A 16,442-nucleotide genomic window follows, 5' to 3' on the forward strand; every position below is an offset into this window, starting at 1 on the left:
GGATAATTGCAAAGAAATGACTACTCCAATGGGTTCCGAAACATATGTAGATCAAGACGAATCTGGTGTTTCTATTGATATCACAAAGTACCGAGGTATGATTGGTTTCCTACTTTAATTTACGGCAAGCCTTACTGACATTATGTTTAGTGTTTGTCATAATGCACGCTTTCAAGTAATCCAAAGGAATCTCATCTCACCTCCATAAAAAGGGTCATGAAGTATCTGAAAGGAACAACCAATGTTAGGCTATGGTATTCAAAATGTAGTATATATGATTTAGTTAGTTACCCTGACTCAGATTATGCAGGATGTAAGACTGATAGAAAAATCACACGTGGTACTTGAAATTCTGGTATCAGATATGCGATGTCGAAGGTAATGTCACGACACTAATATCTGAACAACAAGTGAAATATAAACAGGATAAAAACAGAGAAACAATTGAACAAGCGATACAAGCAATTGTTAACCTAGTTCGATGCAAACTCACCTACGTCTGGGGGCTACCAGGCTAGGAAGGAAATCCACTAAACATAATTAGTTCAAAGACTCTCAGTAAACAACTTCAAGTTACAGTCTTTTCACCTAATCTCTACCCGTGTGACTTCTATCTAAGAACTCTTAGATATGAGACCCTACTCACTCCCCCTCAATCACAGCAGTGATATAAGAACAAATACAAAAAGAAAGAAGACACACTTCAAGGACACATACTTGATCTTGCTTAAAAGCTTCAACCAAGTAAACAAATACACTCGTACTTCAAAGCTTAGAGTGGACAAATTACAACACAAAACTCATTCCAGTTCATACATCAACAAGATGAATGAATGGCTCACAGTTCACAAGTTCACATAAGACTAAAACCCTAAAACTCTCTCACTTCATCGTTCGTATCTTGTGTATCTAAAACAGGTTTTACATGGCCTTTAAATAGAAGCTTTTTGAATGGGTCTGAGCAGCATGAAACTCTAGTTCTATTTTAATTGCGTATCTCCTAAGAAACAACAGCTAATCATTCCTTTTTGGAAAATAGAACATTCTGATTTTAAATAGAATTACTCCTTAAATAACGCATGCAATCTCCACATAAGCACACAAATGTTTGCATGAAAAGCGCAACAACAAAACACATAACATAACATTCAGACTGAATGTTCTGTATGCACATGTCTTAACATCGGGTCTGACATCTTGACTAAATCCTGCACAACCATATTTAAACAACCTGCAAGAAGCTGATATCACATGTCAAGACAACATGTGTGACATATTGTGATAACACTTAGTTTTACCAAAATTGATGCCAACATATAGAACCAACAAACTCCCCCTTTGGCAAAATTTGGCTAAAACATACATCAAATCATACGTTCACAAGAAATCAATTAAAGTATCAGTTCAGCAGCAGAAGTAAACAAACACACATTACTAGCAAAAATAGCAATTAGTAAACACACATGAGCTTGTGCTCAGAACACGCACCTCCCCCTTCAGCTAGTCCACACCAAGCATCAACATGCTTCATACAGAACACAGAGAGTTCTCCCCATGTGCCAAACAACTACACACCAGACAATTCTCCCTCTTTGTACAGACAAACATCATTAATCTATAGCTGATTCTCCCCATTTTTAGCTAAAAGAGACCAAAGAGACAAAATAAATGTCTATTTAGTCATTAAGCGAAATGTCAAAAGTTAAAGAGTTACAAAACCAAGTACATAATCAGCTGTAAGCAAGCTGAGATACAAACCAACAAAACAGCAAAACAGAATTGTCAAAATCAAGAAAATCCATCACATCAATAAAAACCATCACATCAATAGGGACCAAAGTCAAAGGATCTAATCAGTAGAGCTTGAGCTTGCAACTTCATCAACACCAGAAACAGAATTGTCACTTGTCTCATCATTGTTTGCAGACCTCTCACTAGAGGTGTGGGCTTCAGGGTCCTTAGCATGTTCAATATTTTCACCTTTTGCTTGCTCCAAGCTTGCAATCAAGGCTTCCAATGATTGTTTCCTAGTTGTTGCTACCCTTATCCCTTCACCTAGCTCTTTACAAGTCTCCTTAAGCTCAACAATTGTTCTAACTTTTGAGGCTGGCTTTTTCATGGCAGATGTCATGACAATATCTTCGACATGACTGCCTTCAAACAGTTTATAATGCACAAACATAGCAGGTTTTCTTCTACTGGGTAAGTTATTAGAACGCAGAATACCAGGGTATTGATTCAGGATAATCCCACAAATCATAGAGGGAAAGGCAATAGGCAGCTTAACTGCATTAGTAGATGCATGCTTGATGATTTGTTCAAACATAAACCTACCATAGTCAAAATTCACTTTGGTTCCAACAACAAAAATAAACCTTCTAGGATATTAACAATGGTGGAAATATGGTTGGTAGGCACCCAATTTGCAGCTCCTATCTTATGCAATATAGTGTACTTGACAGTCAACTTCCCAGCAGGAAGATGCTTTTTAATAGGTCAACCTTTCACCTGCCTAGTTGTAATCTCTCTACATACCTCATTGTCTGTAGCTTTCAATTCACCTGCACCCTCAATTTTTCTTCCCAGAAAATTGTTAATAACAGTGGGAGGTGATACACTTATCCCTCACAAACACCTTGCAAAATTCCTCGTTGTTCTTATCAGCAATATCCTCAGGAATGTTAACAATGAATTCCTTAACTAAACCCTCATAGCATTGAGAGAACCCAGCCACAATCTTCAACAATCCAACAGCCTTTATCAGGTTCATGACCTCCTTGACTTCAGCAGCATCCTTTCCCAATTCCCTTTCCACAACCACCCTTCTTTGAATCACAAATTTCCACTTGGCAGCTCCATCCTCAAGATGGAAAGAGATGTTATCCAAATGCACAGCAACAACTTTAACAGGAGACTTCCTCACAGTGGTTTTCTTCACAGGAGAGATGTCAGGGACATCTTCCTCAACATCCTCTTCAGACTCAAAATCTTCTCTATCCTTCCCACTATGTTGTTCAACCTTAGGAGAGGGTTACATTTTAGACAGGGGAGTAGAAACTCCCTTCACAGAATGTCCTTCATTAAGGATTCTAGTGACTAGGTTTCTTATAACACGATCAGTGTGGTGTATATCTTCCTTAGAATTAGTGGCAGGAGTTGAGCCAGAAGGGATACTAGAGATGTTACCATGATTGGGGCATGCAAAAGCTGAGGCATCCATGGGATGGTTTAAATCAAGGGCCTCGCAGGGAATAACTGATAGAGGAACCACATCCAGAATCTCATCATCGGGAATGTCCATGGAAGGAGCGCTAACCTTTTGAGTAGACTTGGTAGTTTTTGAAGCAGAAGTATTTTGATGTTGTGACATTTTGGAGTTTTTATGGAAAAAACGCAGTTGCCCTAGAAGAGGTGTGTGAGGAAGGAGCAGGAAGATGGAAGAGTTGGAGTAGGTAGTGAGGTTGTGGGGGTAGCGTGTGAAGACGTAATAGATGGTATTTCCAAAACTAAGTTATGATTTACCATAATGGGGGCGCTTTATTTTAGCCACATAGACACTGATTTGCTTACTTTTCCCACTCCATATTAATTGCTACAAGTCTTCATAAATGCAAAGCCCTAATTTTCCTCTCAGGACTTCAAACTGATTTGCATCCAAGGCCTTTGTAAAAATATCAGCTAACTGCATCTCACTAGCAACATGGTCTAAGGCTACAATCTTATCCTCCACGAGTTCTCTAATAAAATGGTGACGGATATCAATATGTTTTGTCCTGTTGAGTTGAATAGGATTCTTTGAGATGTTTATGGCACTCAGGTTGTCACAGTACAATGTCATGATGTCTTATGAGACATTGTATTTAATAAACATTTGTTTCATCCATACCAGTTGGGAACAACTACTTCCAACTGCTATGTATTCAGCTTCAGCAGTAGACAGAAAGACACAATTTTGCTTCTTACTAAACCATGATATTAAATTATTCCCCAAGAAGAAGCATCCTCCTGATGTGCTTTTCCTATCATCAACACTTCCAGCCCAATCAACATCATAATATCCAGATGGCACAGATTCAGATCCATGAGTGTATATCATCCCATATTCATAAGTGCCATTGACATATTTCAGGATTCTTTTCACTTGGTTTATATGGCTCACCTTTGGTTCAACTTGATATCTAGCACAAACACCTACAACAAAAGCAATGTCAGGTATGCTTGTTGTAACATATATCAGACTCCCTATCATGCTTATGTAGAGACTTTGATCCACACTGACACCATTTTCATCTTTAGACAATTTTAGATGAGTAGGAGCAGGTGTCCTCTTGTGGCTTGCATTCTCCATGCCAAACTTCTTAACAATATTCTTGGCATATTTACTTTGAGATAGAAAGGTAGAATCTTCCATCTGCTTGACTTGCATGCCAAGAAAATAGGTTAGTTCCCAACAAGACTCATTTCAAATTCAGACTGCATTTGCTCAACAAAATGTTGAACCATCTTACTTGACATCCCACCAAACACAATATCATCCACATAGATCTGAGCCACCATGAGCTTTCCTCCTTCATCTTTGACAAATAAAGTCTTATCAATGCCTCCTTTTTTGTATCCATTGTCAATGAGAAACACAGTGAGTCTCTTATACCAAGCTCTAGGAGCTTGTTTCAACCCATGGAGAGCTTTCCTCAACTTATACACATGCTTTAGAAGATTTGGGTCTGTGAATACCTTAGGTTATTCAAATCATATACTTCCTCATTCAAGTAGCCATTTAAGAAGGCACTTTTCACATCCATTTGGAACAGTTCAAACTTCATAATACATGCCACTCCTAGCAACAATCTAATGGACTCTACGCGAGCTACATGGGAAAATGTTTCATCAAAGTCAACCCCTTCAACTTGAGTGTATCCTTGTGCTACTAATCTTGCTTTATTTTTAGTAACCACACCTTTTTCATCAGATTTATTCTTGTAAATCCACTTTGTTCCAATAACATTTATTCCTTCAGGTCTTGGAACCAATTCCCATACTTCATTTCTCTTGAATTGGCCTAACTCTTCCTGCATGGCATTGATCCAGAATTCATCAGTTAAGGCTTCTTTAACATTCTTAGGCTCCATCTTGGACACAAAATAGGCATGTGAGATCACTTCCTTTGATCTAGTGGTGACCCTTTTATTTGGGTCTCCTATAATGAGATCTTTAGGATGATCCTTCTGAATTCTGATAGAGGGTCCCTTATTTACTTGATCAACTTTAGGTTTAGCTTGAATTGACTCACTCGTACTACTTTTGTCCAAGAGTTCAGCTAGGGCATCATTCAGAAATGTTTCAACATCGTCTGTGACATCAGTCTCTTGATCATCAACAACAACATTGATAGATTCCATCATAACTTTTGTTCTGGAATTAAAAACTCTAAAGGCTCTGTTGTTTGTTGAGTAGCCCAAAAATATTCCTTCATCACTCTTGGGATCCATTTTCCTTCTTTATTCACGATCATCCAGGATATATCATTTACTACCAAACACATGGAAGTATTTGACAGTTGGTCTTCTTCCCTTCCAGACTTCATATAAAGTGGTTGAGGTCCCTTTTCTCAAGGTTACTCTGTTGTGAACATAGCAAGTTGTGTTCATAGCTTCGATCCAGAAGTGGTAAGGCAACTTCTTAGCATGAATCATAGCTCTAGCAGATTCTTGGAGAGTTCTGTTTTTCCTTTCCACCACACCATTTTGTTGAGGGGTAATGGGAGAAGACAACTCATGACCAATCCCTTCAGATGAACAAAATTCAGTAGATTTATTGTTCTCAAATTCTTTCCCATGATCACTTCTGATTCTGATAACATGACTTTCTCTTTCTCTTTGAAGTCTTTGACAAAGGTCTTTGAACACATTAAATCACATCAGATTTTCCCCTTATAAAATTCACCCAGGTATATCTGGAGAAGTCGTCCACCACAACATAAGCATACCTTTTCCCACCAAGACTTTCCACATGCATAGGTCCCATCAAGTCCATGTGGAGAAGTTCCAGCACTCTAAATGTGGTGTCATGTTTGATCTTCTGATGTGACATCTTTGTCTGCTTTCCAATCTAACATTCACCACATACTCTTCCTTCTTCAATCTTTAATTTTAGGATTCCTCTGACAGCTTCAACATATATGATCCTCTTCATTCCCTTAAGATGCAGATGACCCAGTTTTTTATGCCATAGCTTCACTTCTTCTTCTTTAGCTAGAACACATATTAATGAATAGTTAGTTTCTTGAGAAATCCACATATAGCAGTTGTCCTTAGATTTGACTCCTCTCATGATGACCTTATTTTTTGCATTAGTAATCAAGCATTCAGTTTTTGTGAAGTTCACATTTAGACCTTGATCACATAGTTGACTGATGTTGATCAGGTTTACAGTCAATCCTTTAACAAGCAGCACATTATCAAGGTTAGGAACTCCAGGGAAGTTCAGCTTTTCAATCCCCTTGATTTCACCCTTTGCTCCATCACCAAAAGTTACATAGTTGGTGACATGAGATTGAAGGTCAACCGGAAGGTTTTTGTTTCCAGTCATGTGTCTGGAGCATCCACTGTCAAAGTACCAATCTTCTTTGGTTGAGACTCTGAAGGAAGTGTGAGCTATCAAGTTAGTAGCACCAGCCCTAGGAACCCACTGTTTTCTGTTAGCAGGGATGTGTTGTTTGGGTCTAGGTTAATGATTAGGACTGGGATAACCATACAGCCTAAAGCATAATGGTTTTATGTGACCAAATTTCCCACAGTAATGACATCTCCATCTTTGGTGTTTTCCTTTATGTTGTCTTTCCTTGTGATGTTGAGACACCTGATATGACATCTTTGGTTTGCTACCAGTGGGATTACAGTCAGAAGAGGATTCATTAAACCCAAGGCCAGTCATGTCTCCTGCCATCTTTCCAGCCTGAAGGATTTTGTCTAAGGTGTCAGATCCACTGTTTAACATTCTGACATACTTTGTCATCTCATCTAGTTTCGAATTCAGGAACACAGCTTCAATCTTCAACTTAGAGATGGTTTCTAAGTGTTTTGTCCTCTCAGTCTCTAACTGAGTTATCAATTTCTTCTGATTCTCCACTTATTGACACACTTTTCACTTATGAAACACAACTTCCTGTAAGAAGTAGCTAATTCATTAAAGGTCAATTCATCACCACTGGAGTCTTCATCAGGATCTCATCTCCCAGTCAAGGCAGTCACAAGATTGGTAGATTCTCCTTCTGTTTCACTTTCAGAATTATCATCAGACCAAGTAGCAGCAAGACTCTTCTTCTGTTTCTTGAGATAGGTCCCACATTCAGCTCTAATGTGGCCATACCATTCACATTCATGGCACTAAATTCCTTTACCCTGTCTGGATTTTTCTTCAGATTTTGTTCTTCTTCCAGCATCATTGGGCCTACTGATGTCAAATGAGTTGTTCTTGACATTAGACTTTGACCTCACATTCATCCTCTCCAGGATTTTGTTGAATTGTCTTCCAAGTAACGCTAAATCATTTGCCATATCTTCATTAGTATCCTGACTATTTTCTTCCTTTTTATCTTCAGTGTTTGACACAAAGGCTATGCTTTTGACTTTCTTTTTAGACCCATCACTCATTCCTAACTCAAATGTTTGGAGGGATCCAATTAGCTCATCCAGTCTCATTTTGCAGATATCTTGAGATTCTTCTATGGCTGTCACTTTCATGGCAAATCTCTTGGGAAGTGATCTGAGAATTTTCCTCACAAGCTTTTCATCTGACATCTTCTTACCCATGACTCCTGAGGCATTAGCAATTTCAAGGATATTCATATGGAAGTCATGAATACTTTCATCTTCTTTCATTCTCAAATTCTCAAACTTTATAGTAAGCAACTGCAATCTAGACATCTTCACTCTAGAGGTACCTTCATGAGTGGTTTTGAGAATATTCCAAGCATCTTTAGCCACCTCACAATTGTTCACCAGTCTGAAGATGTTCTTATCAACCCCATTGAATATAGCATTCAATGCTTTAGAGTTTCCAAGAGCTAGTTCATCCTCCTCCTTGGTCCATTCTTATCAGTTGTAACTTCTTCATCCTTTGTAATGAAGGGGTGTTCCCGGCCTGTTAGAATAGCCTTCCAGGCCTTATTATCCAACGATTTCAAGAAGGCTACCATCCGAGGTTTCCAGTAGTCATAGTTAGATCCATCCAGAATTGGTGGTTTGTGCACAGATCCTCCGTCTCTATCCATAGTACCAGAAACTAACGTCGCAAGATCTCACCCAGAACCAGAGCAGGATGCCTGCTCTGATACCAATTGAAATTTTGGTATCAGATATGAGACGTCGAAGGTAATGTCACGACACTAATATCTGAACAATAAGTGAAATATAAACAGGATAAAAACAGAGAAACAATTGAACAAGTGACACAAGCAATTGTTAACCCAGTTCGGTGCAAACTCACCTACGTCTGGGGGCTACTAAGCCAGGAAGGAAATCCACTAAACAAAATTAGTTCAAAGACTCTCAGTAAACAACTTCAAGTTACTGTCTTTTCACCTAATCTCTACCCGTGTGACTTCTATCTAAGAACTCTTAGATATGAGACCCTACTCACTCCCCCTCAATCACAGCAGTGATATAAGAACAAATACAAAAATAAAAAGACACACTTCAAGGACACATACTTGATCTTGCTTAAAAGCTTCAACCAAGTAAACAAATACACTCGTACTTCAAAGCTTAGAGTGGACAAATTACAACACAAAACTTAGTCTAATTCATACATCAACAAGATGAATGAATGACTCACAATTCACAATTTCACACAAGACTAAAACCCTAAAACTCTCTCACTTCATCGTTCGTATCTTGTGTATCTAAAACAAGTTTTACATGGCCTTTAAATAGAAGCTTTTTGAATGGGTATGGGCAGCATGAAACCCTAATTCTATTTTAATTGCGTATCTCCTAAGAAACAGCAGCTAATCATTCCTTTTTGGAAAATAGAACATTCTGATTTTAAATAGAATTACTCCTTGAATAACGCATGCAATCTCCACATAAGCACACAAAGATTTGCATGAAAAATGCAACAACAAAACACATAACATTTAGACTGAATGTTCTGTATGCACATGTCTTAACATCGGGTCTGACATCTTGACTAAATCCTGCACAACCATATTTAAACAACCTATAGGAAGTTGATATCACATGTCAAGACAACACGCGTGACATCTTGTGATAACACTTAGTTTTACCAAAATTGATGCCAACAGTACTTTCCACATTCTAGGAAGTGCATTAGTATCTTGGTATTGTAAGAAACAAGCATGTGTTTCTCTTGCCATTGCAGAGGCAGAATACATAGCTGTGAGTAGTTGTTGCTCACAAATTATATGGCTCAAGCAACAACTTCGTGACTACGAACTTGATCTTGGATGCATTCAATTACTATGTTACGCAAGTGCAATCAACATAACAAAGAATCCAATCATTCATTCAAGAACCAAACACATTGACATACGACACCATTTTCTACGTGATCATGTTCTTCAAGGTAATGTAGAAATCACTTTTGTGGATATACATAACATAATCATCTAGCATATATCTTCATCAAACAATTGAAAAAAGATTCATTTTACAAAATTCGACGAGAGCTAGGGATATTGGATGAAAGGGATATATAATCACTCACATGACTTTATGGATCATCAATAAATCCAAAGATGCATGTATGTCTTCGATTATTTAAAATTCAGCAATTTAATTTTTCTGCATCTATGCTTCTACTCCATTCTTCTAATTGTTTCATATTCCATTGTTTAATTATGCTAATCATGTTATATCTTTGATTAATTGTAAAAATAAGTGTTTTAGTTTATGTGTAAAAATATGATATATCTTTGATTTATTGTAAATTAAATTCTTGGTCAAACTTCTATATTATTTCTCCATTTAAATAGAATCCCAACTTTTCTCCTTCCCACTTAACCCCACATATACACACCTCTTTCTTTCCCTCTTCATCTTCTCCAAAATTTCCCTTAGACTCCATTTTAGTTTCATCAAAGTTTACAACTTTCTCACTAAAAGTAAACAAAAACTCCATTAAACTCATACCCAAATCTTCATATTTTTCCTCACATGGCTTCAAAAACTAAGGTTGGTAAGGTAACTAGGGGAAAATAAAATTCATCATCATTTAATCCTCCAAGATCCTCTTCAGCAGATTCAATGCTAAATCGGTTGTTCCCCACTCGACAACAACATAAACGGTATATTGATTAATTCCTCCCCAAACCCTTGTTTGGTCTAAGGTATGTGGATTTAGGATCCTTTCCATATTCATGCTTTAAATTTGTTGAGGATTTAAGAAGTCAAAATATTGATGGATTGGTTAACATGTATGCTATGTATTATCCTGAACTTGTTAAGGTCTTTTACACTAACATGACTTATGAAAATTGAGTACTTAGTTTATCTGTCAAAGGAATTCCAATTAACTTTTCTATTGTGGAGTTGGGTCAAATTTTAGATATTCTATCTAAAGGTCTAGAGATTAAGATGAATAAATTTGTTTCATTGCAAGGATATGTCAAAAAGGATTTTTATTATGGGATTGGTAGGCTTACGGAGCATGAATTTTTTCAGAAGCGTAAAAAAAATGCTTGGTGGTAAAATTCTAAATAAAAACTCTTTATTTGTTTTCTTATTTTCAACTAATACTTAAAATTCATTTTAATGGTAGAAAGTAACATGTTCATTAGATTTTAGTCACATTTTTGATTGAAAAATAATCACATTAATCCCCTTTTTCTACTTTGGTGCATGACTAGTCTTAGGATTTTTTTTAATCCATTGGAAATTAATGTCTCTGTATCCATTCTTGATTTCACTTTTAAATACAAGAATAATTGATTATGAATGTGCTTGATGTTTTTCTTTCCACTTGATTGTTTTTGTGCATGATTAATGGTTGTATGCTTGTATGGATTTGATTCTTGCATGGTTTATGATCCATCCCTATATTATGGGTAAAATTTTCACAATTCCCATGAACATGTAATAGTATAAAATTTAACTTTTCTTTAACGATTTCCTTTGCATGTTAACTAACAAGATAAAATGAAAACGATAAAAAGAACCTTTTTCAAAAGACAAAATCACACTTGATCCAATGCCAAGTATTTTTCCAAATCAAATTCAATCAAATGCAACGCGAGTTCTTGATCCAACGTCAAGTATCTCTCCCATGTCACTTTCACAATTCTCACACCTTCATTTCATTCACACCTTTCACATTTAAAATTCCAAACACTTGATCTAACGTCAAGTACATTTTTAAATATTTTTACAATAAACTGGATGAAAAGGGTGGGATGTACGTACATGTGCGCGCCATTTCTCAAGTACTTGCGTTGTCGGCCATACTTAGCTTGTGGCCCGATACTTGTCTTCCATTCAAAACACATAAAAATAAAATAAGTTTAATTTGGTAATCTTAGGGTGAAAAAGAGTGGTTAGGATGCAATATTCCTCTAAGTATCAATGATTAAACTCGCCTCGCAAATTTTACAAATAAAAACTCTTTGGATGAAAAAGATAGGTTAAGATACAATTATCCTTTCAGCTCCCAAGTACTCGGATTGTCGGTCGTACCTAACTGGTGGTCTGATACTTATCTCCACTATAAAAACAATCACAACCAATAAAATTCAATTTTCCTCCTTAGGGCATCCAAACCTTTTCATAACGAACATGTTATTCCCGTTCTACCATGAACTACGCTTAAGCCTCCAATGCGTGAGCATACAAGTAACGTTTAAATGCTGGAATGCGATCCAAGCACATTCATTCTACAACAAATAAACAAACGCTTAAGTCTCCCATGCGCGAGCATACAAGCAACGTTGAACTGCTAGAACGCGAATATTAACATTGTTCACTAAAAACAATCAACAAACACTCATTTTCTACTCGGAACTACGAAGCTCTAATTTCCTTATTTCATTATGAGGATACATAGGCACGAGGGTTCGAATTCTTGACGGACACACTAATTTAAAACTTATCCCCCACTTTATCTTTAGCAAGTAACCTTTAGATAATAACACCCATTCACACATAAAACAAGCAAAACGGTTCCCGTTGAGTACAATGAATATGAGGGATGTTAATACTTTCCCCTTGCATAATCGACTCCTGAATTCGCTCATGGTTGCGTCGACCATCTTTTAGGGGTTTTATCGATATTTTCCATTTCCTTTGGAAAAAATAAAGTTTACTGACGACTTGTTATTTTTTGCGGCGCGATAATAACTTGATAGTAATTGTATCCTTAAAGACATCGTGAACGACAATTATGTTACTAACATTATGCTCTAACACCCAAGGGCCCTTAAATTGATCATGCGCATCCACATAGTGAACAATCACATATCTAGCTCTATCCTGCAAGAATTTGATCATATGAAAACCAATGTGTGTTTCCAAAATGATTAAAAACATTGAAGAATGTTAACTATGACAAGATCAAGTTCTATTACAGTTTCATTCCTCACTTCCGGGTTTATATAATTTCTAACATGTTGGGTTTTAGCGTGATATCCATTCCTTTTAATTATTTAGTATGTCTGATTTTCAAAGGAAAACCCAAATGCTACTTTCAGGAAATTACTCACAAAATCAAGGTGAAGCTAGCAGCTTGGAAAAGCTCATTGCTTTCTATTATGGGTCGTGTTCAACTAATTAAATCCATTATCCATGGTGTGCTAGTTTATTCTTTCCATGTTTATCGCTGGCCTATTAAAGTTTTGAAGACCTTAGATCGTTGGATACAAAAATTTATTTGGACTGAATATATTTCTACCAAGAAGGTTTGCACATTAACACATTGGCAATATAAAGGGTGAAAGAAATGAAAAGCTTGCTTAGCATTTAACACATTGTCAGATAAATCATGGTTCAGACAATCTTGTTTGGTCTCATTCGTCTGGAAATGTGTTAAATGCTAAGCAAACTTTTCATTTCTTTCACCCTTTATATTTGACTTTTGATTGGTCCACCATGATTTGTCATCCTTTCATTCCTCTGTCTCACTCTTTTATTTTATGGAGGCTTATGCATAAGAAAATGCTTGTGGATGAGAACATACGCATACGAGGTTACACAGATGTGTCCATCTACGTTTTATGTATGGTCTTTGAAATTTCGATTCATCTTTTCGTAGATTGTCCATTTGCTTTGGATCTTTGGAAATGGTTAGGTGACAGACTATGTGTTTCCATCGACTTACCATCTGCTAAGTCTACTCTTTTGTTCATTAGGGAGGATTTTTTTATGGATCACTTTGGTTTATGTAATTTTCGTTTCTCTTAATTTGCTTTTTTATCCTATTTTTGGTTTTATCTTTGCTTCTCTTTGAAGACCTTGGTTTGGTTCCCCCTGTTGTATTTTTTTTCAATAATATTAAGAGTGAGTGAGAAGGGAAGAAGGATTCCCAGAGGTCCCAACCTAGTCAACAAGTCTGCCTATTTTCTTGATATTTACCTTACTTTTACTTAATTTTTTTTTTGTATATAGATTTAAAGATTACACGGACTTTATAGTTTTTTACTTCTTCTTTCTTATGATACGTATTTTCTTTGTCATTTTTATTTTTTTATTTTGTTTGTTCTTTAAAGTATCAATATAATATTTATTATTAATTTTAAACTTATATTTATTAATAGCATTTTAATTTATGAAATTACTTAACCATCTACTAATATAAGATTATTTTATTAAATATCACTCACTGTATTATTGAAATTAATATAATTAACCACTATATTAAAAGCAAGTAAAATTCAAAGAATAAATTTAATTTGAGACGGATGAAGTAAGTATTTGAAAAAAAAACATTTTAGAATATAGAAAAGAAAATTAACCATGGAAGAGAAAATTGATTTTTGACTACTTAATAAGTCAATTACTATTAATGAAGCACAAGTTTTTGAATTACACCACCTGATTGCTTCATGATTAATTCCCAATTTATAATTTGATTAGTCCAAGGGGAGTATTAAATTTAAAATCACTTAGTCCAATGGGGAGTATGTGCATAAATTTGACTAGTCAAATATATCATGAAGCATGGGGCATTAAAAATTTATACTACATGGTTAATTCCAAAGAGAGTATAAGTTGGACTAGTCAAGTTTAAAAGGATGCGTCCCCCTAAGAAGTTTGATCTCGATATTATTTTAGATTATATTCAATGCACGTGTGTTTGATTAAGAAAACTTTGAGTATAAAAATAATAGGATGGTAAATTATAATTCATTTCTATAAAATTACTAGTTTTTAAGGTAAGATATATCCATCTAGATTTTAAGTCTTTATTTTCAATCATTGTTGGATTAAAAATTTTCTCAATAAACATTTTTTATGTTGAATACTGTATGCGGGTGTAATGATTAATAAGAATTCTTTTGTAAATTTTATCTCTTAAGTTGTAAAGCCATCATGACGATCCCACACTCATTTTTTAATAAGAAAGAGATTATAAAATTAGGTTTGGCACTTTCAATTATTTTATATTTTTTACAAATTTTGTACAAGACAGATCAAAACGAGACCCACGTTCTCGTTCGCCATCTATAAAAAAAAGTCAGTTCAAAGAAACACAAGTACAAACAAGTCTTCGTCTAACTACTTGGTTTTATAAGTGGGTGACTTGTGAAATTGTATGTATTATCAAAAGGCAATTAATTTGAGATTTCAAAAAAAATAAAATTAAGGCCAAGTTTATATTAATGTACACGTTTAATATTTTTATTTTAAATTTGATTAATTTTATTTGCTAAAAGACAGATGATATAGTCTTTTAAAGTATATAATTTTCTTTTATAAATAAGGCATCTACTTATTGATAAATTAAAACAACACGTATTTTGATATGAAAATACAATAATCCCCCTTGGTCACCATTAAACGATTTTTGATTTACTTAGTTACAAGGATTAATTAAATTTGTAAATTTAATCATAAAGCATGAGATATTAAAAAATTATACATCGTTAATTTCAAGTGGGAGTATGTGTATAAATTGGACTAGTTAAATTAAAAATGATGCGCCCCACTTGGTCATTTGATCTCGACATTGGACATGATATTCAATGCATACTATGTTGTCTTACTATTAATTTAAGAGATCTTTGAGTACAAAATAAAAACTTAAGTTTTAAGAAAATAAAAAAGTACAAGCAAGTCTAATATGCACTCATCGACCCAATATATTTAGAGGTATAAGGCAAAATTTTAAATTAAATATGATAAAAATATTTTTATTTTAGATTAATATATTTTAATTTTAATTATTTTTAAAATATAAAATTATTAAATTATTCTAATCAAATTTATTTAATATTTTATTTTTATTTGATAATAAAAACCAATACATCTAAACATTCTTTTTATCATTTTAAAAAAATCATTACCAAAAAATTTTAAAAAAATTTAAATTTCAAATATTCTTTTATGTAAAAAAACTTTAAAATTTATTATTTACAAATATAACTTTTAACATAATCTTTAAAGATGTGTAAAGCAGGATATAACATAGAGTCTAGAATTTTTTATGGTTAACTCGTGACTAAAAAAAACCTAAAAATAATGATTATTGTTAAACAATAAAAAATAAAAAATAGAGTTCCTATTGATTTCATCAATTAAACTATAATAAATTTATACACAAAACCTCCTAAAATTTAAAACAATAGTTTTTTTAAGTAACTAATTATACAATGCACATCTTAAATAGTTGTTATTATTATAAATTTCTAAAAGATGTTATTATTTAATATATATATATATATATATATATATATATATATATATATATATATATATATATATATATATATATATATATATATATAATAAAAAATTTATAGAAAAAAAATAAGATGATTAGAATTATATGAATATAATAAAAATGAGGCGCTAGACGATAGCCTTTTTGTGGCCTACCCGTTGGGCCGACATTTTAGGATCAATAACTATACTCTCTTTTTTAAGATTAGTGTCGCATAGATTTCCTCCGTCTCAAATTTAATTTAATGATTTTTACTTTTTATTTTAATAATTATATTTATTTAAATATAATTTTGTAGATGAATATTTTTATTTAAATATAATAATGTTTATCATCAAACTGGAAAATTAATGATGTATGAGCTAATAACTTTCTACGATGATTTTTTTTAAGTGAAATTTCGGAGAAAGAAACTTTCCTTTAGATTGGTAATTTTTTACTTTTTTTAAATATTTTTGTTAGAATTAATTCATTTTAAGTAACTTGTAGACAAAGTTTGTTAGATGGTATTTTAGTATTTCTATTTAAGTCTCACTTGTATTTAAGCAAGTGAG

This window comes from Lathyrus oleraceus, chromosome 3, assembly GCF_024323335.1.
Source record: "Lathyrus oleraceus cultivar Zhongwan6 chromosome 3, CAAS_Psat_ZW6_1.0, whole genome shotgun sequence".
In the NCBI taxonomy this organism is placed as follows: Eukaryota; Viridiplantae; Streptophyta; class Magnoliopsida; order Fabales; family Fabaceae; genus Lathyrus; species Lathyrus oleraceus.